Here is a 23,426-nt window from a genome sequence, read left to right on the forward strand (position 1 = left end):
GTAAGGTTTTGATGCACAGTTAAATTTACAAATTTATTTTTTATGAACACTAAGTACAATACAATACCCATTATAAAATGTTACCAATGTTCGTACACTGAGAAAAACTAAATTTGTACAACGAAACACAAGTGAGAAAATAAGTTAATGACAATCGAATAATTTTGTAGCTATATTTTGATTGTGGTCAACCTTTATTCTGCAAAAAATGCATAATAACAGCGTTTTTCAATAAAAGTTATCAGTTAGTGCAGTCAATACTTTTTTCATTTGGTATTCAATGCTTAGTAACTAAAGCATTACAAAACAGATGCTGAGATACAACTAACATTGATAAATCACCATCCTGTCTTTTGATTTGTCTTCCTTAAAACTTTAACAAAATATTCATTGTGTTCTCCTAATACATGAGTAGGAGTCCAACAATATTTTGCATATGATGAAGTTGTTTCACTTAAAAATCTATTTTTGTTAAGGAGCTTTTTAGTCGAAAACACAGAGAATGAAACCATTTTGAAGTCAAGACTTCCATTTTTACACAAGATATCGAGAATCGAACATCAATTTTTTTTTTAATTTTGCGTCCTATTTTTTAAAGATTTTATTTTTTATTTAAAAAAAATTTAATGTTTGATTTTTACAAAGATTTTACTGAATATCGAAAACAACGTTTATTAAAAGATAAAATTAGTTTCAAGTCAATATTTTTAATTTTTGAAAAAAATATTTAAGTTGAAAATTAATTTTTACCAAATATTTCTTACATGTTTATATTTTTTGTTAAAAAGCTGTGAATTCGATCTTTTAAAAAATTTGACTGAGTGTTGAAAACTATATTTTTTATGGCATGAAAATGATTTGTATTAAAAAATTTATTTGAATTCGATGTCTCTACTGGTTCTTGAAATATGGACGACGAAGAAAGCTTCCCGTACGCACGAGCGTACGTACTTACACACCTTGAATCATCGAGAAATATTTAATTTTCAATTCGACAAGTCGGACCGATTACAATACAATATACGAAGAAGGATAGGAAGCTGAAACATTTTGCTGGACATTTTGCTGATGTCATTTTTCATTGTTAATAACAGACTAATAATAGTTTTTATATTATATTATTACAAAACCATTTACATACCAGCCTGAGCTTTGACATCGTAAAACCGTATGGCAATCTAGAGTTTACCAAAAGTCGTTGTATGAAAGAAACCAGAAAATCGTTTAAAAATGAGCTTCCAGAATCAGTCAAATTATGTTTAACTTCCATTTCATTAAAAGTTTTCGTCTTTGCAACAAGTTAAATGACACAGAAATTATATTTTAAACTTCAAAACCATGAAAGAGAACGTTTTCCAAAAATATCTCATTTAACAAATTTAAAGTATTAATATAACCCAAATAAGATATCCTATACTTTACATCTTCAGCATTAAATTCCATTTAATTTTTGTTTGTTTTTAATAAGTTTACCAATTAATTATTTATGTCATATTTTTTTGAAACTAATTTAAATTGCACTTTCCTTCCCTTTTTTCTTACACATTTTTAAAGAACATTTATTAAAAACCTATATTTATCCTTTCATCGATTTCTTGTTTTTGTACGAGTATCTGTTTGTTTAAAAAAAAAAAACTATAAATATGTATACCTTATAATTTTCTGTCATCATCGAAGTGATGATGCACTATAATAATAAAATACAAAACTAAAAGTCCAGAAAACTTCTTGTCCATGATGTTTTTTTTTTCTTTTTTGTTTTGTGCTTAAATTCATTTTCATATTTTCTTATGCATATTATATTCCATGAAAAAAAGAGAGAGGATTTAATAACTTCTCCGACACTTGGACGCAAATCCCTAAAACTTTTGACATCATCTGATATAATAAAAATGTGAATAGGACTTCTTCTACAACAACAGCATTAACAAAAACCAAAGAAGAAGAAAAAGCTCTACCTAAATAATTATGCCTAGACCTACATGAAAAAGGACTAAATAATCCATTATGCCCTGTCCACTCCGTCAGAAGAAGCGACATCGACACAATGATGAAACATTTTGTATAAATTTTTGCTGTAATTTGAAATTAATTGCTAGGACACGAAGTTGTCGGGACAAGCGTTTATCATATCTATAGAAGATACTTGTAGACCTCAAACTCACATCACCTCTCCACCGAAGCCGAAGCTGGCGACCACCCATTCCATCACCATTGATATGAAACACACTACTATTTAGGGTAGGTGTATAGTATAGTGTCCTTTCTTATAATAAGATGGAACTAGAGGCGTTAATTGAAGACTCCTTTTGCACGCTCATTGCTCTTGCTCCTGATCATCATCTTTCAACCCATCTAATTCTCAACGGTTTTCCATTGAGTTCAAATGACTGACTTTAATTGCGAAACTGTCTTGTGTGATAAGGAAACATCCTTTGTGAGTTAGAATGTAATTAATCGAAATTAAAAACAGAAAAAACTCGCTCGATTAAAAGAGTGCAGCACACATAATGTTTCCACTCAATTAAACAGTTAATATAGTCACGAGGGACTCACACTCACAGGATTAAAAAAATATAGAGACAAAAATCTCATTATTACACCTGAGGGACATTTAATCGAAAGTGTCTCTTCGATTTACATGTGGGAAGTCCTTTTTTTTGGGAATAATTTCATCAAAAAAGGTCATCATTTGAAATATAGGTATCTTTTTTTACCTTAGTATAAGGTATTAGGAGGATTCGCTTTTACTATTATGTTGCTGGACACATAATTTTCATTCAAATAATTTTCTCTGCAACATTCTGGTTGAGATTAGATGTGAGTTTTGTTGTTTTTTTTTCGTTTCGGGACGCATGCTCTTGGCAACACAAGGATTTCCATAAAAACAACTGTAGATCCTTTTCAATCCAGAGTTGTATACAAGTCGTTAGCCTGTTGCGTTCCCAAGCAGCAGCAGTAGCACCACTACCACGAATAAGTCCTCGAGAATATTCCTATTATTATCATCACCGAGAAAAGTTTATCTTTCGTGTCAAAAGGGACTCGCTTTAGTGTCAACTCAGAGAAATAGATTTAACGTGTTCGTGTTAAAGTTTACACTTCCGGTCGGGGCAAATAAAAAATAAAATACAAAAAAAGTGAAAGGATTTTTGTTGTTGCTTCCTTATTACCACACCGCAAAATACAGCAATAAATTAAAAATAATAAAAAACAACAACAACAACGAAAGGTACGACGAGCGACGACTTCAACTTTACTTTGACTTTACGATTACGATTTTGACTACAGTTACGACTACGACGAATTTCCTACAACTTCAACAGCCAGCCAGCGAAGCGCCAGCGGGAGGTTTATTTTGTTTTGTGAAAACGGGGTTGTGATAAAAATACGATTACATTTTACGGTTAACCAGCGAGAATTATTGTTCCGGCAACGAAGTTCCATTTCCGCTTTTATCCTTTGATCCAATTGAATTAAGTTTGTTTTTTTTTTCTGGAAAAACTTACAAAAATAGTTCTTGGTTATTTGTGTACTCATTTTCGTGTCGGCTACCAATTTATTTGTGACAAAGGCGAATATACAAGAAAAAGTGCGTTAAAGAAATTTAAAAAATTACCTAAAACAAATTATAGTATAAAATACGATACAAATAGTCTTGGAAAAAAGTTTTATTTCTGTGGTGTTACCAGCTCTAAGTCGTTTAAATTGGTAATTTAATTTTATTTTTGAAAATTTTGATTTTGTTTTTAAGTAATTAAAAGTGAATTTGTGTTAACGACCTTTGTGAAGATAAATACAAATTTGCTCAAAAGGATATTTTCAAAAAATTATAGCTGATAAGTACTATTTTTTTTACTAAATATGTAACCTATCTAAAATTTGCAAAGAATTTAAAGTCCAAAAATTAAGGGGTAGATTTGAATTATTTTTGTTTAAGAATTAAATGGCCAATTTCTTGACAAAGTTCTTAAATAAATAAAAACTCGATCTAGTAGTTCTCGGTTTATCTTTGGAACTACAATTTTAAAAATATTTAGAACCTGAGCATTTCTTCACATTTTATCATATTTGTAGAACTAAGTTTAAAATAATTTTCGAAGTCTAGACATTTTAGATCTCGGTTCTCACGGTTCTGACTTATAATTCTGACATTTTATTGACAAAATTTAAAAAATCTGTCAGTTTTTGTTGGAGCGGATATTTATTTTAGGATTTGGTTTTGATATTCTCACTTTCTTTCGAAATACAAATTTTAAAATATTCTTTTTTGATAAACGTACACATGTACGTACATTTGTGATCTGTACATATATGTATTTGTGTTTCACTGAACATCTTACTCAAATAAAGATCAAAAGAAATTGGTTTCACGTCCTATAGTCTCTAGAATATCAAATGATTCATAGATAGAAAGTTTTATATTGAAAGTTTTTTTGAAATCATGTGTTTAGTAGATTTAGCCATTAAATAAATAAATACATTTATACTGACAAAATGTTGCTATTTTTAAATATATCTTCAGATGCACGGCCATCTTCAGACAAAACGGCGGTCTTGTCTTCTGTTAACAGATTTATCTACCTTTTTATCTAGTCATGTTGTCCATTTTAATATTGAATATTTTAGATTAGATGTTGTTTCTCGAATAAGTTTAAATAGCTCTTATGTCTATTTGTTTTCGTTTTCATTATAAATAATGCATTAATAATTGATATTGTTCTTTTAACCTTTGTGTGTTAGATAAAGCGCACGAGTAGTAAACAAGCAAATAGTTAAATGGGTTTAAATGCATATGTAACTCAAATTTTATGAAACAATCAGCGTCCATAAAAGTTCACATTTTGAATCTTATATTTATTAAATCAAAATAATCTACCTCAGACTCAGTTTAAATCAAAGTTCTAATTTATCAGTAAACCGAGTTTTGGAGACTAGAACTTCGTCAAGAAATTGATTCTAAGTTTTATAAATACAAACTACGAATTTTTTACTTCCGCAGTTTGAATTAAAATTTAAAACAAAATATCTTAAATTGCAAACAAAATATTATTTCATTCGGTTTAAGACAGTTATAGTCCAAAATGCAAGAAGATACTTTCAGAAATGCCAGTCTATAATTTTATGAACAAACAAAATAGTTTCTTTTAGAAGAGTTCTAACTTAAAAATATTGATTTTTTAGAGAATTCTTAATTGATTCGACTTGAGAAAACGACTTCACCTCAGTTTTTTTTTTCATAAAAGTACCACATTTATGGGAACAAAAAGTTGTTTTCGCTATAAAATTAAAGTTTTTAATACAATTTGAACTTATGTTCAAATTTTTTTAAATATAGATTTTCAACAAACAAAATTTCAACAAAAAAAAGAAAAAAATTAAACTATTAAAATATCTACATATCTAACTTCTTCAACGTGGTTTTGTAAAGCTATGCACCATGATTTACTAATTGACGAAAAGCCTTTCACATTTTAAAAAATGCAGTGCATATGAATTTTTCATAATAATTATAAAAAATATAATTTCAAAAAAAGCTTTAATTATGGTGTTGAATTATTAAAATTCTTATGCAACTTATCTTTGTTTCTTCCTTTAAAAATGTTCACTAGGTGATTGAGAAGTATTCAGGTTAAGGAAAAAACAAAACTTTATCTTTAATAAATACTTCAGATTGTTATGAACTTTTCGATAAATTTTCAAAAAATTACAATTTCCATAGTATGCGAAAATTGCAGAAAACTTTTAAGAACATACGCACGAATAAAGTCTTTCACTTTTCTTCGAATTTTTGCGATTCGTTTGTTTTATTTATTAGTCTATTAATATTTTTAAATGTACTAACCGAAAGAAACACTCTTAACATAAATCTATCGTTCTCCAATAACTGAAAGTCAAACTCTTCGTTTTTATAGTATTAAACCGGTACAGCACAAAACTCAGGAGCTATCCAAAACTGCGCTGTTCAACAAAACTAATTTTTTTAGTCTGTCAGATAGGCTAGACAGTACTTATCTATAGGAATTTTTTGTCCTTAATTAAATTCACCTTATAGTTTCTCTATCAGATCAGGGGTGGAATCGGCTAAGGTGATATTTAACTATCATACTTTGTATAGTCAAAATTGAGTATCATTTATATTCCGTCTGTGTAAGATGATTCAATTAAATTCAATTCGATTGAACAATTTCATATAAAAATTGTCAGAATTCATTGTTGCTATCGTGAAAATGATACCTATAAAAATCTAAGTAAAAGTAGTATCAAATTGGTTGGTTTTTTCGAATGTCGTAAGCTTTGTCGTTCACAAGAATGTGTTTTTGTACCTAAAAAAGGTAACTGAATTTGTTCATTTCTTTTTTTGTAAGCGTCTGCTAGCTCTATTGAGAAACGACATATTTGTAGCAAAATGAATATCAGATTTTTCAAGTGACAGGTTCTTAGGTATACTTTGACTATCACCGTCCATAGATCAAATTCGATTATTCTGGCTGTCATTTTTCAACAATCACCTTAGCCGATTCCACCCCATGTTTTTGAAATAAACATTCATCATTAAAAAGCACACAAAAACACAAAACGTTGTTTGTAAGGAACAACATAGTTTATAAACAAAAATTCTCATTAGTAATGAGATGAGTCATGACTTATGGGTCTTCATTTGAATCAATAGCAAGTTTTAGAAAACCCTAAATGTTATGCTTTCATGGTGCTTGAAAAATTTCTCTAGAGTTAATTTTTTGGTGATAATTCCAATTCCAATGTCGGATCTCCGCTTTATGTTCCAAAATCAAAAATTTCCTTTTCAACAATATTTTGTTTAATATATTTATTATTATTGAATATCACGCCGTTTTGGAACTTTCTGTTAAGATTCGTTTCAGCACACAATTTTTGAGCTTTCCTTTAAGGTTTATGTAAAACAGTTTAAGAGGATATTTTGGAATAAATAAGATACTGAACAAATCTAAACACATTTCTAAAAATAACATTTAAAGAACTTTTTGAAACAACTCTTGAAGAAGAGTTGAACAAAACAACAAGAAAATAAACAAATCTAAAAAAACACGCTCATAGTTATTATTATCATTAGCATTAAAATAGCTACGTGTTAATTCCAATCATTATAACCTTCTCACTGAAGCTTAACACATGTGAAAAAGAGTACAAAGAAAATCAATTAAAGTGGTGTGGATAAAGCCTGAAAAGACTCTCATCAATTCCTTAAAATAACAAATATTTTGTCACGAAAAGATACAATCCCAATATTAACATGTCCCTTTTTCGAATAAAACATAAAACTTTACTCATAAATGTGTGCCCTTTTAATGCTTGGGAAAAAGATATGAAAAGGCAACCTACCGTCGTCGTCGATATGTTTGTATGCTTTGCTTTTGTCTATTTTTAGAGACCTTAATTATGTTAAACTGTTAAACAACAAGATAAGATGACAACCAATTAACCCAGGGTGTGTTCCTTTATTCGTTGTTGTATCCTTTTCACCTTAATTTAATACTATAGTTGTATAGGCTCTGCATAGATTCAAACATCAAGAAAGGTCATTCTCATCATCTAACAAATCAAAGGATTTTACGTATGTATGTATTTGTATACGTTGTAGCTATGAGTTATAATTTCTTAAAGCAACGACGGACGACACAAGATAAATAAACCATTTTCCAGACATTTGATTTTAAAATAAGGGTTTATTTGAAATTATTTAATAATAATATTATTTGATGATAGAAATAATGAATATACTAAAACATTTACTAAGTTTGAATTGCTTCTTAATTCGTATAGGTATATGACAAAAGATGCTGGTTTAGAGATATTAATAGACGAATAGGTTACCTACTTAAATTTTATCCTTTCTCAAATGACAATAGCTACTAAGGACGTAGAAGTAAAGTAAAACTGCTGGTACGGGTTGTGGGGAAAACTTAAAAAAGAGGATTTATTTAGCATTTTACTTTTATGAGAAAATATATTAGATGGTTTTTGTTAGGAACATATTATGTCCATAGATTGCTGAATAAAAATGGAACAACTTCAAAGCGATAAAATATAAGTGAAAAATATTCAATGGATTAAAATGTGTGTTTCCTAAAAACTTACAGATTTTAATGAAATTTTGAAAAAGATAAAATTCATCACTCGTACAGTTCTGTTTCAATTATCGTAAGTCCGGTTTCCATAAAGCATATTATGAACTTGAACATTTTTTTAAAACGTTAGTTTCATTTAGAAACTTCTTATAAGAACTTGTTGCCGAATTTTCGTTGAAAAGTTTTAAAATGGGAATCAATGATTTTTAAGGAGCAATTATTTAGCTATGTTAGTTCAAAAATTAATAGAAAATATATTTTCTAATTGAAAGATCACTTTAGGCATTAAATGGTTTGGCCGAAGGCCGTCTACCAAGTTTAAGGCAGCATAATAATTCACGAACAAAAAAGACTATCAACCTCAAATAATTTGCATTATGACAATGACAAGGCTTTCTTCCTGGCAATAAAATTGCAAAATTTCTATGAGCTTTATTGAAATTTGACTTTTAGATTACTTTAACATGTCAAGATTTAGAGATATAACTTTTTAAAACTCGAAATACAAATAATTTATAAATAATTTTTTTGTATCAATAAAATTCGTAATGTTTTTCTAAATCTATGATTCCTTTCTTTAATCTTCAGTTTAAATTGTTCAGTATTTATTTAAAATTTTAAAAAATCTTCATAAATTGTTTGATCTTTATCTCACATATATTTTAAAGATAAAACGGTTTTTATTAGAATCTATCCTCTTCAAGGCTATTACATCAGGTTTTTCAAATACAAATATTGAAAAAATATAAAAATAATGTAGGAAACGGGCATTTTTTAATTTGAGCTTAGTGTAAAAATTGAAGTTGGGTAACAGCACCAAAGGTTAATTCCAAAACGTATTTTTCAAAACTTTATTTAGAGTCAAATGAACACTTATAAACTGATGAGAATTTCTATTAACTAAGTAAAATATTAAGATGATTTAAAATATTTTTGAAAGACAAGGATTGGTTATTTTGGAAAACCATAATACAATTAATTTTTGAAAACTATGTCCCGTTGTACTTTGGCTCAAATTTCTTATGAGGAACGTAAAATAATGATGACTTCAAGATAATTTTATGACATGTTTTAAAACATTTAAAGAACCTAAAGTCACATATAATTAAAAGAACAAGAAAATACTTAAACTGTATGTAAAATGTTTTTTGTTTGCCCAGAATATCTCGATTTCTTAAAACACAAGCATTTCAATTGCATAAGCATTTTACTGTAACCTACTGTCTCCTAAAATTTTAATATTTTTGCCATCGTTTTTTTTTCAAGAACTACAGCTTTTCAGATGATCCGGTTTTTGCATAAAATTGAATTGATATTTAATGCTCGGAATAGCAAGAAAATTGCTAAAATCAATTTACAAAATTAATTGTTAATAAAAGATTGTTTTAGGTTTTTCGCAAATGACATCAAATGACTGTCAAGTTTTCAATATTTAGTTTAATAATTTCAATTATAATAATTACTATTCTGATTTTTTATTGGTATTTCTTCTTACGCTGTTATGTTTGAAGCTCAACGCTTAAGCAAAGCAAAAAAAAACTTTCTAAAATTGGTGAAAATTTGGGAATCACAGTTCACAGCTTTGCTTTGACTTCGCAAAGATAGTAATAATTGGCCACCGACATATTATGACTTAATGGTGTTAGGGATGAAATCAGCAAATTTTCGAATTAGTCATGGAAAATTTCATGAAATCAACATAAACATTAAAAAATTAGACCTTTATGAAAATTCTATGCTTTCAAAAACTAAAACACACAGATTTTATATCTTGAGAAGGAACACATTTTTCAATGGAATTTTATGGCTATTTCAACGAATTTCTGACCGATAATTTCATCTTGTTCATTACCATGGTGAACGCTTAAGAGAATAAAGCTTATAGCTTTTAATTAAAACCTAATGTTTAGAACTCTTACAAGACAGCTCAATGGATGGCGTACCATGAAAAATAAAAAAAGTACTTCCTCTTATTTGTGATAAAAGTCTAAGAAACAAAATACTTGTTTTAAAACACTTCAAGTTTTTTTCTTTGAGGTTTTTAGTTCTATGAGTAACTTTAATTAGTTTTAGAAAACTTTATTAAAAAACTTATTTCTTAAGGAGGGTGAACGTGTTGAAAATAAATAAGAATTAAAGCAATACTATTGCAAAGATGCAAATGAAACTAGAACTCAAAAACCAAAATTATTAAATATTTTAAGTTTTCCACATTTGCTGGATTGGATTTTTAATAAATTAATTCTGAAGAAGTGAGAAAACTCCCAAATGGTCCAAATCAAACACATTGTTTTTTGAAGATTGAAATACTTTCTTAAGATTAAAAACTATTTAACCCACACAGTTCTGGTGTGGAGCTTTTTTTATAAACATTTTACACCAACCAACAAACGAAACAAAAAATGAAAGCCATTTAAAACATTTCCAAAGTTATCCTTTGATCTTTATCAAGTCGTAATATTCCTTGCCATCAAATACATTCTAAGTAAATTCCTTCCGTTTACACAAAAAGAGATTGTACCTGCTGTGGTACCAGGTTCATAGTTATACAGTTATGCGGTTAAAATATTTCATAGAATTTGTATACCTTTTGGCAGGAAATAGTGATGTCAACTAAATTCTCAATTTTGCAGGAAATGAAGAAAAAAAATAGTAAAACTAAAAATAAAATCATCTTTCTTTGGAGTAACAAAAATTATAACACATTTAAGTATACGTATGTACATATATCTAAATTACTATATCTTGTGGTGTCTGGTGTGTAAGACCTAGGTACAGATGGGTACATACATACCGAACTCGTACATCACAATGTCATCTGCAACAAGGAAGTTCAGTCTTGGAATGTTTTAAGTCTTGTTTCTGAGAGTGTTTATTTTTTTCGTCATCGGTCCATCCATATACCGTAATATCGTAAAATACAATTACATAATATTTGCTAAAAGGATACACATCATATAACGCTTTCTATCTCATAAAGTCATGTGTGTGAGGTGTCGCGTCGTTCGCCGGCCGCAGTCCTTATGAAGTGTAGAAGATTATTAGTACATACGTATGGCTTGTAATATAGACCACTCTTGTGTGCACATTTCATAACACAAAAGAATAGAGGTACTTTGAGGCAAGAGTGAGTATACAACATAGAAAAAGGAAACTTTTACATCCTGTGATGTTCGGTTCACCATGTCCTATCGTCCTGTTTGTTTTTTTTTATTTATATTGGATAGGTAGGTAGACTGAAGGTCAGATATTATATGAGAAAGTTAAATTTTCCAGTCCATTGTCTTTAAGTTTTCCTTTTATTTTTGGTTCGTTATTAATGAAACAAAAATGACTTTAGATATAATTTTGACACCTACACAAGACACTGTTGCCAAAGAGATGAAATTCGGAGTTTGTACAAATTTTGTTCTTACTTTATTGTGTTTGTTTTTGAAAAAAAAGACTAAACATTTTTATAACACGTCAAATTTAATTAGCGGATTGACATTTTGGACACTAATGACTAATGTGGTAGATCTTTAAAATTGTTTATAACTGGTTTCAATAGATACCTTTTAACATTCTAATCTTATTAATATAATATAATATTTAAATCAGTCGGTTTTAATTTCTTTTATTGGTTTAAAATTAGTTTCCGATAAAAATGCAGGCTATAATTTAGTCCTTTCAATTCCGTTTTTACCCATGTATGTACATATATGTTATGTTAGTATTGAGATGTAATGATTTTGAATAAAATAGAACCTGGAATTGTCCCCGTAAAATGATTGAATTTATTTGTTTTATTTACTTTAATTGGGTTTGATATTAGTAAACTCTGTCAAAACGCCAATTGTAATCGAATTTGAATTTGGAAAAGATTGGTATATTTTAAATAAAATTTGCACATTTTATTTTAATTGTTACTCTTCCTTGAATCAACATCAATAAAACAAATATATTTTTGTCAATTAGACAGTTTCTGTTTGTGATTTGTTCGATGGTGAAAGCTGATTCATATACATATGTAAATAGTTGATACGAGAAGTGTGATATTAAATGGGGAAATCATTTCCTGATAAATTTTCTTTCTTTCAAATCGATTCCGAAGAGTTTTTGAAGGCATTTAAAAGAACTTCTTGAAAGGAGAATGGGTAAAAATGTATGAGACCTTGTTTTCAGTTTTATATTTTACCAAAGTTAAAATGGGCTGTATACCAAATTACTGAAAAATAAAACAAATGAATGCATATATTTTAAAATGTTAAAAACTTAATTTATTTAACCATACACAAACAATAAAATAAATCGTTTTTATCATTAAATATATTTACTTGTTAGTAATTGTCTGTTTTCTGGCAATTTAAAGCTATTATTGGTTTTAATCATTGAATAACTTTGATTGAAAATCAAATAATTGGACCCAAATTTCCTGATTAGATTCCATCATTGAAAGGGAAACAGTGTGGATATGCAAAGAAAATAGAACGCTTTCAGTATAACAAATATGTTCGAAAATTTGAAACCAACTACTAGGAGTTCATTGAAAAATTAGAAATAAAATAAAAGAAAAGGTTTGAGTCAAAACAAATATGTAATGTATTTTTTTTTGTGAAACAAATTAATAACCGGTCAGCTTCATTTGACACCAAATATTACAGATTGCTTGCTAATGATGAAATGTACAGAATGCTTTATATCGCGAGCAAAAATTTTTAGTTTCTTAATTTCTTACATAGTTTAGTAAAAATCGAAGTTGAATTAAAATATATTAAATGTGTACCATTTTATCGACGCGAAAACACAAATCTTATTTTTAATAAAATTCGAAAAGGATATTATTCCGGACCTTAAAAAATAACATTATAGTCGGGCCATATTACGGTTAAGGATTCCTAATAAGGCGGCGCATTTAATGCTACTAAAAAATTTCTGGTTAAATTAATGCACAATGAGTCCAAATACGGAAAAACAACATATTCTCGTAAAAACCTATACATTTTGTTTTATTTAATAGAACGTAAAAAACAGCTTCTTTGCACCACAGTATCGCTTTGAACGAAAAACATAAACGTTAACCACACTTTTCTAAAGTAAATTGTCAAGTTACAAACTTAAATAAATTAATTATACAACATTTTCAAATTGAAAGAAGATAGCAAGTTGAGAATTGTTTGCAGTTCTTTGGAGTGCCTTGTTCTTTACGGAAACAATTGTTCGTATTTTTGAGTATACTTATACTTAAATTTGTCGATAGCAAAAAATAGCAAAAACTGGCAAGTACTTGCGTACTAAAAATGATTTGGTAAAAAGTATGAAAGTGTTCTGGTAAGTTTATCAGAGCGAATCGGTTTTGAGTGTTCTTGATTAAGATTTACAACGCAAGAAACATTAAGGACATCTCCAGAATGTTTGAAACAAACAAACAAAATTTAATATCGTAAGTTTTAAACACCCATATAATAGTTAAAAGTGTTGAACAAAAACCAAGTGCACTTACCAAAGCGGTAACCATTTTCATTCAACGATAAAGTTTAAATTTCATAACAAATTTTTAAATTGTGTTTTTAATCGAACAATAATAAATATCAAACAACATTTCGTTTACAAAAAAGGTCAAAACCACAAAATAAAAATAATATTTAGATAAAAAAAAATAAAACAAGTTGTTTATTGATTTCCGAAAAATAAATGAATTAGTAACGATAAAAGAAAATATGGTTTTAAACACCGACCCACCGCCCGACCGTACCATCAGAAAGAAGAAAAAAACCCTTTTTTTAAACCTACATATATTTACCGACATTATATTCCAGTTGAATTAAATACAAATCTATATGTATGTAGGTATAATTTAAAACTTTAACTGATGGAAACATAATATGTTGTTCGTTTTTATGGGATCACGATAAAATGAAAAGCATCATATTTTATATTTCCTTTTCCTTTTGGGAATTAAACTGCCACCAATATAATATATCCAATAAAACAATCGATTGAAATCGTTTAATAAAATATTTCATCAGTGAAATTACCTTTCAACAGAGAAGGTAATTCAGGAAGGTATAACCAAGTTATACCTAGATCTATAAAATTTAATTAATTTTATATTTTATATTTTCCAAGCAAAGTTCTTTCACTTAATATGTTATAGGATTCGATTGTGATAAATGACTTGAAATGATTTAATAAATACATACATACAATTATTAAAATCGATTAATTTGATTTGTTTTATTTTGAACAATCAGAAAGGACTTCCTCCTTAAACAAATCCTCATTTCCTCATATTCTCCCCTATTTTATTTTTATCTGAAGTCATTAAATACAAATATTGAGCTAAGAATTATAACATCATCCAAATTTGTTTCTAAACTCACTTAAATTTTAATTACAAACACAAACAAAATAAGCTTACAAATAAAAAGGAAAGTTTCTTAAACAAAAAACAATTGAAATCTAATTGCTAATATTTTGTTAACAAAACTTTCTCTTCCTTTCCCTCGTTTTCTGTGAAAATATTTTGATAAATTGCTATAAATCATAATGTCAAATGCTGATGATGATGGTGGTGATATTTGGATGAAAACATTAAGTACACAGAGGAAAAACAAACAAATAAAAGGACTAATTTTTGAAAAGACAAGTAAACCCAAAGCCACAACATAAATATCAATCCAAATCACATAGAAGACAGAGGGTAAATCCTTTTATGTCATATTAGAGTTTATTAGGGAATAAGTTTTGCTATTAATAATATGGTCCTTTTGATTTGGATTTAGACGAGTTAAATAAAAGGTCCTAGGATTAAGGACTTTATTCTTTTTTTTTGAATGAATCATGTTACACAAAAATGGGTGATTATTCAAATTTGGTGGGGTCAGTTCTGTATTTTGAAAAATAATGAATATTCAAAGATGACCGAAGTAGAAGGTTTATTAAAATGTCACGTCATTGTTAGTGTGAAGTTAGTAAAGGTGATACCCAGAGAAAAACAAACTGTATTTGAAGCGGAATTTTGAAATTTGTAGTCAATATGTATTTGAAGTTTCTTTTTTTGCACAAAAACGTATAAAGTGTACAATTCTGAAAAGTGAGAACGTATTTATATCTCTCAAAAACTACACTGGTCTGTAGCCGGCAATTAAATTATACTTCTTTTCAGGTTTTTGATGGCCTTTCTTCAGATTCGTCTTTAAAATCAATTTATCTTTTCAAGTTCTTGAGAAATAAATTTTAATAAAGGGACAAATCTTAGAGTAAAAATTTGTAGGCTATGTACATTTATTATGCAGTTTTTTTTCAACAAATTAGTAATTTGTTAAAGACTAAGTTGTGTTTTATTTAAACCTTAAAAACGGCATACTTTTCACATTTTCAGAGAGGTATATTCCAAATACGTGATACAATTGAGAAATTATAAAGTGAAATTTCAATGCGGGGCTTAATTAATAATTAGTTCTTAATTTTTGTTGACCAGAAAAAGTTTTAAAGACACTAATCAACTCAAGATCATATTTTTCGATTGGAAAATATTCTAATATGTAAACAAACATTTAATCTATCAAAATAGACAATTTCTATTGGCCGACTACTTACAATTGCTTGAACTCGTCTAAATACCTATTAATATCTATCACGCTACCGTCACCACATCGAGCTGCATAAGGAAATGCTACTTTAAAAATTTTCGAGGCTTTGTCTGGACAATTTCGTGTCCAGCAAATAATATTAGAGAGAAATTCATCAATGATAGTATTCGACACTCTATGAACTACTCTGTGGACGGTTTCTTTTCTTATTTTATGGGTAGATGCAACACCGTGATATTGGGCTTCATTCCCAACGAAATGTAATTTATTTTCAATTTTAGACAACAGAAATTCGATGGTACTTTTCGTTAATCGATAACTCTCTTTTGTCTTCAATCCATTTTCGATATCAAAGTTAATTCTTAGCTTCATACTGTTTGGTCACTTTTTTTAACTTCTTCATTTTATTTAAAACTTCCTTTCGAAAGAAATATTTTCTGCTATAAACAGACAAGTGAAGGATGGCAACGAAGTCGATAGATCAAGGAATGGATTAAAGAATCTCTACAAAATCAAACACTTTTGAGATTGAGATGAATGAACTCGTTAAACCTTAAAACATGTCCATTGGTAAATTCGTCAAAATCAAACAACAAAAAAATAGCCTTAATTTACTTCGCCATTTTCAAAACGGGTCATACATTTTTTTAGTTAGTTTTCGACAAATTTTTAAAAGAAACTCTTATTTTCAAATACAAATGTATCTTCACATATTACTTTTCAAAAATCTAAATAAAATTTCCAAAGTTTATTGTTTGCTAAAACAGAAATAACAAAATTACAAAACTCACTTTTGAGAAAAGCCTTTACTTTTTGCAAATCCGAGTTTGGTAACACGTATGTTGCAAAGAGGAATATTTTTCAGTTCAATAATTTTCTCTTTGGAAATTTAAGTTAAGTGAAACGTGGAAAAGTGAAAAGTTTTTGGTCAAACAGGGTCCTGTTTTTTTCACTTCTAAAATAAATGTTCATATTCTGCGTCTTGTCGAGACAATTTTTTTATTTTCTGAAGCCTTCAAACCGTGCCAACAGCCAATTTTTATTTGGAAGACAATTTTTAACCTATTTTCTATAAATGACAATCTGCACTTGATAGAAATTTTGAAATTGTCACCTTATAAGGTGCTATTGAAAGATTTTGACAGTTCGGCCAATATTGGACAATCTTCCATTCGTTTATACTTATAGTAAGTATTCAATTTTTTGTCCAAAAAATCAGAGATAAATAACGCTTTTGACACTTTATAGAACTTCGTATTTTGCAAAAAAAAACACTGTCGAAATATCATAAATTCACAGGAAACGACAGAATTTCGCAACGACACTACAATTTTAAACATATAAAAGATAATAAAACAACATTCATTATACAAAAGTTTTCATTGGAATACCCTTACCAGTCTCATTCATCACAGTCAACAGTTTCGCTGCCACAAATATTGCATTGTGAGAATAATTTTGAGGAAGTAAATAGAAGATATTTTAATTTACGCAATAGAAAATTTCAGTTAATGATAAATAAAGTTTGTTGAGTTTTTTGCTTATTCATTTATTATCATATCACATTATACCATCTGCTTAGTATACCAAAGTGGTGGCTGTCACTTTTGACATTGACAGATTTTGCATTTCATTTAATTTTGCTTTTTTTATTTTGTTTGAAAAAAGTAAAACCACCAACACGAGAGATAATTTCTGAATAATGGTGATTCTAAGAAGAAAGAAAGTAAATAAAATGTCAAAATCAAGCCGCCCAGTTTTGTTGACAGTTTCATTTTTGTTTTGAAAAATAGTAATTATATGTAATATGAACAATTTGTTTCATCATCAAATATAAAACATCCAATAGTTTGAAATACAAGCAACAGAAATTGACAATTGTGTTTTTTTTAATCATAAATGGACACATAAACTTAAAACTATACAATATTTAATTTAAGTCTCGCTTTGAAGGTTTTTAAAGCTCATAGAACCAAATAATGCAATGTTTTATGATTTTTTGTAAAAGCCTGGAAGAAAATGTTTACCAAACAAACCAATTGTAAGAATTAAGTCACATCGTTTGTCAGTTCAGAAAGAGGTGGCTGTCACTTTTAGCAGTGATAGATTTATTTTAAATAAACAACAGTTGAAAGAATATTTTTTTTAAAATAACGATACAATTCTAAAGCCACAACTGAAAAAAAACTCCCAGAAGCTAAACGTTTTGACAGCTGTCAAACTTAAAGAAAATTCTATAATTTATTTCTTTTCCTTGCTCTTTCTTTGCAGCTTTTAAAATTAAGTAAACAGTAATAATTTGTGTGCGTTTTTGAGAATTTAAGTAACCAAACAATTCAATTCAGCTACATTATCTGTCAGTTCAAAAAAGTGTTAATTTTCACTTTTGACGTTGATTGCTTCCGTTCATTTCAAGATAGATATTTTTATTAAACGACAACAAATATTAATCTTATAGTAAGAGAGAGATAGAGAATAATGTTAAAAATTCATCTACTACTTTCCCGATCTAGACGATTTTGATCCAATTGATTTCATAGTCATATGTTTATAATTCCATTATTTATGACGTGAACATTTTTTCACGAAATTAATTTGCTTTTTGGAAGAAAAACAAAAACCAAAATTCTCTTGTCCATCGTGAGATTAAATGCAATTACAACTGAATATTTGAATTCGATCAGAGATTATATCTCGAAGTCTTTTAAGTCTTGGTATGCTTTACTATAGGGATAATGCTTGTTAAATATTTTATTATTATTTTTTTTCATACTCTACTCTCATCCATCAAACATCGACAAAAAAAGGAAAATAAGACTCAAGGATTGAGTGCTGTGATCCCAAAGTGGCACAATCACCAGAACCACTTCATCACAGCGAAACACATGTACATTATTATGTAGGTTGGACGTTGGTATGTCTTCCATTAATCCCTTTGGAAGAGGATGCTATATCCTTTTGGGAATGTCCAAAAATGCATCGAATTCATTTATCGTTCTTTGGAGTTTCTTTTCCTGTCTGATAGAGTGGAAAAATAGCGAAAGGATGTATACCTCAATTGGTTTACTTGGCAGGGATGGACTTTAAAAATTAGGTAATAAGCACGAAAGTTTTGGCTTCTTTATTCACTCTAAATAGTGTTTAAACAGCAATATCACAAAATATTTGTGTGCACATTTAAGACATTTTGTATCGTCTTGAGACTGTAATTATTACAATTACATTGGAAAAATCTGATTAGTCTGTTATAAACTAAAAGACATCATACAATGAGAAATGCTTTGAGTTTTAGGCGCCCTAAGGTATTTCACTTCTTATCAAAAAAGTTTTAATCTAACCCTGAAACCTTGCATGATATAGCTGCAACGTGTCCCAAAAATAATAAGACTCCTCTGATCGTTACTGAGTGCTAAAAGGATTCTGACACATTTGACACCCGAAAAATATGCTTCCAAACCTGCCCACAAAATGTTTCTCAATTTTCATCTATTTTCTATGAACAAAATAGGACAAAGATATAGTACTGTGGCCCTAGCTACTATAAGTAACACTTTATTGCTTTGTATTTTTAGGAAACTCCATAATCATAAGACAGGGCTTAATAGAGACTAACATTTATAACCATATTCTGCCAGGTCGTATCTTCCTTGTTGACGTTTTCCTGGCCATTTGGAGTCGTCCTTGCCCTCCTCGTCATCGTCATCGTCACCCTTGCTCTTACTCTCTTTGTCGATGGACATTTTTATTTACTGTTTTATTAAGGACATTTCTCAAATTGTTTCTTTTAATAAATCAGACAGGACATGTTTTTGATTAAATATTTACAAGAATAAAACACACTGTCGTCCCTATAAGTAAATTTGTCGGAATCAATTTCATAAAGTTTATAGTATTAGGTAGGCGACATTAAGGTATAGAGAGGGTGTGATTGGCTGGCTTATATTGCCTCTACATATATTTATAGACTTCTTAGGATGGGTAATGGTTATAAGGTGGAGCGTTGAGTAAATTATTACGCATTGTTGATGGTAATAAAACAAAGCAAAAAAGAGATTTCCTTTGAGAAAATTAAAAGGTTAATTTGTACATACTTTGGCCTAAGAGAATTTGTTTTTGAAAGAACTAAATTAAAATCAACAAAATTTAAGGTATTTTGTTGAAAAGTTTTAACCTGCGCTCATTTGTGAAAGAAAAATGCTTTTTCGTCTTTTCAGTTTAAACATTTTTTCTCACACCGACTAAAGTAGCTTATCTGGTGTATACCTATAGGACACTCCACTCAGGCTTTTCATTATTTTATAAATAACGCAAATAAAAACCGTAAAATTTTCATAATTTAATTAGAGTAAACCCCACACAGTGTGTGGTTAAGGAAATAAAAAGAAACCATAGCGTCAAGGTTTAATTTGTGTAGGATATCCTAAAAATCATAATTTTAATCAATCAATATAATGATGATACGAATTTAAATCAAACCCTAGAAAAATAAAAAACTCATGAAAAAACCTTTGACAACAAATTACAAAAGCAATAAAACCAAATCCTTAAAAAAAGGAAAAATTGGAATGAAATGTAAGAATAAACGTGTTTTTACACATTTAAATTTTTATTAATTTTTTTTATTTCTTGGAAGCCTCCTATGCTTTTTTCAAAAGCGAAGGTATTTTTTTGTTAGGTTTCTAAAGTTTTAGTGTAATAAAAGCTCTATTAATCTTAAAAAACTTTAAATCATTACTCAAAGCGTGATTTCTTAAAATCAAACAAACTTCTCAAAGTTAAATAATTAAAAATGTGTGGTTTCGTTTAAAAGTCATATTTGAGTAAATGCTAAACAAGCTTACAAAATATTTGAATTCTGTTATGAGTTCCCTTAAAAATCTCTAAGTCAAAAATTCTAACAAAACAGTTTATTTTTTTTATTTTGAAAACATAAAGTGCAATTTCTTGACATACTGCTAGTCTCTTAAACACGGTTTATTAAATAACTCATTTTCAAGTTCTCAAGTGTAAGGGTTTTGATTTATATTTGTTTGAGGTGGATCTAGAAACACACAAAATATAATCGTTTATATGTAGGTTGACACCTAATCCAAACCGATCAGGACATTGTTAAAGCTTGTTTAGCTTTTCTGAAACTGATATAGGAACGTAATCCGCATAATCAATTACTCTAAAACTCTCCATATCCAGACTAGACACAATTTCATTCACTAGGTTTTAGAAGAGCGTAGACTACACACCGCCTTTGAGGCTGCTTCTGCTGATGACTCTTCTGGCAGATGAGTCTCCTAGCTTTGTTAATTATTCTTCGGGTCAGAATATTCTAAGATGTGCTGATATTATTATAGGTGTCTCGACTTTGCTAAAGGCGCCTTCAATGAAGAAAGGTTTTTTTTTTATATTGTGCGCGCACTCAAGGGGATAGGAATACCTTCATAATGATTATACACAGTGCGAGCAATTAGGAAAAAAGGACAGGATTGGAAAGGAAATACCGATGCACATCGGTTTTGAATGCCTGCACATTGTAATGAGTGGGAAATATTGAGCCCGGTAAAGCATTCGACACTCGTGTAGTACGACTAAAAAAGAATATCAGTATTTACTGGACGTCCGAAATTGGGCTCAAGTGTAAACTGATGGGCATTCCTAAAAGAACGTGTATTACGGCTAAATTATTTGAAGGGAGGAATGAAACTGGCTATTTCACTAAAACATTGTTTATGAAAATAGCGATAAAATAATGACAGACATGAAACCTTACGACGGTGCTCAAGAGATAAAAACGTTTCAGTTTAACAACGGTCACCTATCAATTCAATAGCTCTAAAAGCTTTTCAGTCCCCTCGATGCAAGTACCACTCATGAATAGTGGCATTGGGGGAGGGTTACGCTTTTGTGAAAGTAGACACCGTGGAGTTTTCGAAGCATTAAATTCTACACAGTTTTCGATTCCCCATTGGACAATGCTGTCACGATCGGAATTTAATGAGCTTATCATACGCTGCCGTTGGTAGTCACATCCGAAGCACAATGCGAATCTAAAAACGAACATGAGAAGCTGAATGTACTGTCATTCAGACAAAAGATCATTTATAAAAATAAGGAAAAGTGTTGGAGACAAAACGGAGCCCTGGGGCACACCAGCGTTTATTTTGTGAATATCAGAGTTGAACCCGTTCAATAATTCTTGAATTGATCGGTCCGAAAGGTAATTTCTAACCCAACGAAGAAGGGATTCATCAATAACAAATGCACGCATTTTCGATAAGAGAGCTCGGTGCCAAACTCTATCAAATGCCTTTGAAATATCAAGTAAAATAATCTTATTTTCTTCAAAACGATGTAATGATTTTTTCCACTGTTCGGTGAGATAAACCAGGAGAACACCAGTGGATATTGCAACGAAAGCCATACATACTGGTCATTTCTGCTTTCGTTCTTCAAGATATTTCTTAAGCTGAAAATTGATCAACGTTTCCATAACCTTTTAGAGAAGGGACGTAAGTGCAATTGGATGATAGTTAGATGGTGAGGAGGATTCGCTTTTTTTTAGTAACAGGCTGGACAAATACAGTTTTCAATTCACACGGGAAGAGACCTGTCGAATAGGACAGATGAAAAAGCTTACGCAGTGGTTCTGCCAGCGTTGAAGAACAATAGCGGGGATTTGTGTATGCAAGATTTTTAAGTACTGTAGTAACTGAACGTGTACGAAAGAAGACTCGTCCCATAAAATCGTTTACGCTTTCAAGTGCTCTGAGATGAATATCAATCTACCTGTCTATAAGGTCTTGAGAAGGAATAGCAATAGGCTTATAGGTCTTAGATCTTTAAGTTTAATTTGGTGGAAATTACCCGCCTTGGGTATGAAGACAACATTAACTTCTTTTATCATTAAAAGAATAGGGACCAGATTTAGACAGCAATTGAAAATAATCTCAAGAATAGAATAGGTGTTACTTTATTCGAGGCTTTCTAGAGCTGAGCTGGTATTATAACATCTGGTGCAGCAGTTTTATATAGTTTGAAGCCAAATAGAGCCCATAGTAGCTTGTTCTTTGTGATAAGTCCATGTAGGTATGGTATAACAATTCCTTAAATTTTCCTTTTTATTTTATTGTGAAAACAAAATAATTAAGTTTTTAATTTTTTAAGATGATGCTGGGTCTCATTTCAGACAAAAAAAAAAATAGAAAAATAAGGTGCAAGAAGGAGTCAAGAAATCTACTGAAGCTCTCTTTTCCTGCAAATACTGAAAATTAAATGAATGTAAAAATAGTTTACACCCTAATCAAATATCAGAAACATGCAATATTATTTATTAATAGAATCTTTAAAATATATCTCACAAAATTCTAGTACGTAATGTCGTAATCTGAAAATGGTAAATTATTCGGTAGAATATTTGTTTCATTAAACCGATATATAAGTTCTTACAATAAATTAATAACGAGTTTTAAGGCAATTATAGAAACTGAAGAAATGTTTCTGAGTTCTCAAAATTTTTAAAACCAAGTTTCACAGTTAACCCAACATTTTGAACTCTTTCACGGAACTGGCTTTAAGAATATTAAAAAATAACTTGACGAACATTTAAAGAAACAATAAATGGAGATTTAATCAGTTCTACTGTCTCTACTGTCAAAGAATCTTTTAAAGTAAATATTAAAAGTGTTATATTCTGTATTTTAAAAATGTTTCCATTTTTGAATGCCTTTTTACTATAGCATTCAGTATTTAC

General features: G+C 29.3%; 1 protein-coding gene across 2 annotated transcripts in view; it reads left to right on the plus strand.

The window, feature by feature from the left end:
* The first annotated feature begins 2,902 nt into the window (after positions 1-2,902).
* Positions 2,903-23,426, plus strand: part of LOC129943087 (uncharacterized) — a 54,357-nt gene continuing 33,833 nt past the window's right edge. Inside the window, exon 1 of one of the 2 annotated variants that reach the window (XM_056052306.1) lies at positions 2,903-3,592. The gene's annotated coding sequence lies outside the window, so the exon portion shown is untranslated. Of the gene's footprint in view, positions 3,712-23,426 lie in introns of both variants that reach the window. The other variant, XM_056052305.1, reaches the window with a different exon arrangement.

Source organism: Eupeodes corollae, chromosome 1 (genome assembly GCF_945859685.1).
Source record: "Eupeodes corollae chromosome 1, idEupCoro1.1, whole genome shotgun sequence".
Taxonomy (NCBI): Eukaryota; Metazoa; Arthropoda; class Insecta; order Diptera; family Syrphidae; genus Eupeodes; species Eupeodes corollae.